A 657-nucleotide genomic window follows, 5' to 3' on the forward strand; every position below is an offset into this window, starting at 1 on the left:
CTAAACAGACGACAAGACCGGCACTGCTTTGCAAAGTTCCAAAAACCAACTGGCAAACTGGCAAAAGTAAACAAAAAAACAAAACTACTTCAATAAATTTGTCACAAACAAATGAAACCTACCGATATGTTATGTCTTCTTACAAAGTCATGGAGTGCGTGTATCTGTGTTTCGATACACGGACGTTCGGAGAAACACGAACGTCAAGTTCAAGTAAAACGACACCTGACACACACATTTTGACCCGTGCACAAGACGTTGTATCGATAAACGAAGCACAAATAAGAAACAATAATAAAAGCAAAGAAAATAGCAACACGATATGCAAACATCTAACAAAGCCGAGCAAGCAGAATGACAGGTCTAATGAAAAACAAAGAGGTACCGAGTCGGAAACAAGATCGCGATTCTTTCCTTCGCTGCACGACGCAAATCTTCTGTGACCTTTGACCAAACGTAGCTTCCACATTCGATCACTCAGCTTAATATTTACAACAGAAAGCCGAGGGGGTGGAATACCGAGATGAACCTACAGAACTGTGCATCCTCAAACCTGACATATTCATCCAAACCCATTTAATGAACTCAAAAACACAGAAAGTTGCTTTCACACGCCATCTTTGATTGCCAGTGGTTATCAAACCGGGACCCGTGTGG

Source organism: Littorina saxatilis, linkage group LG4 (assembly GCF_037325665.1).
Source record: "Littorina saxatilis isolate snail1 linkage group LG4, US_GU_Lsax_2.0, whole genome shotgun sequence".
Classification (NCBI taxonomy): domain Eukaryota; kingdom Metazoa; phylum Mollusca; class Gastropoda; order Littorinimorpha; family Littorinidae; genus Littorina; species Littorina saxatilis.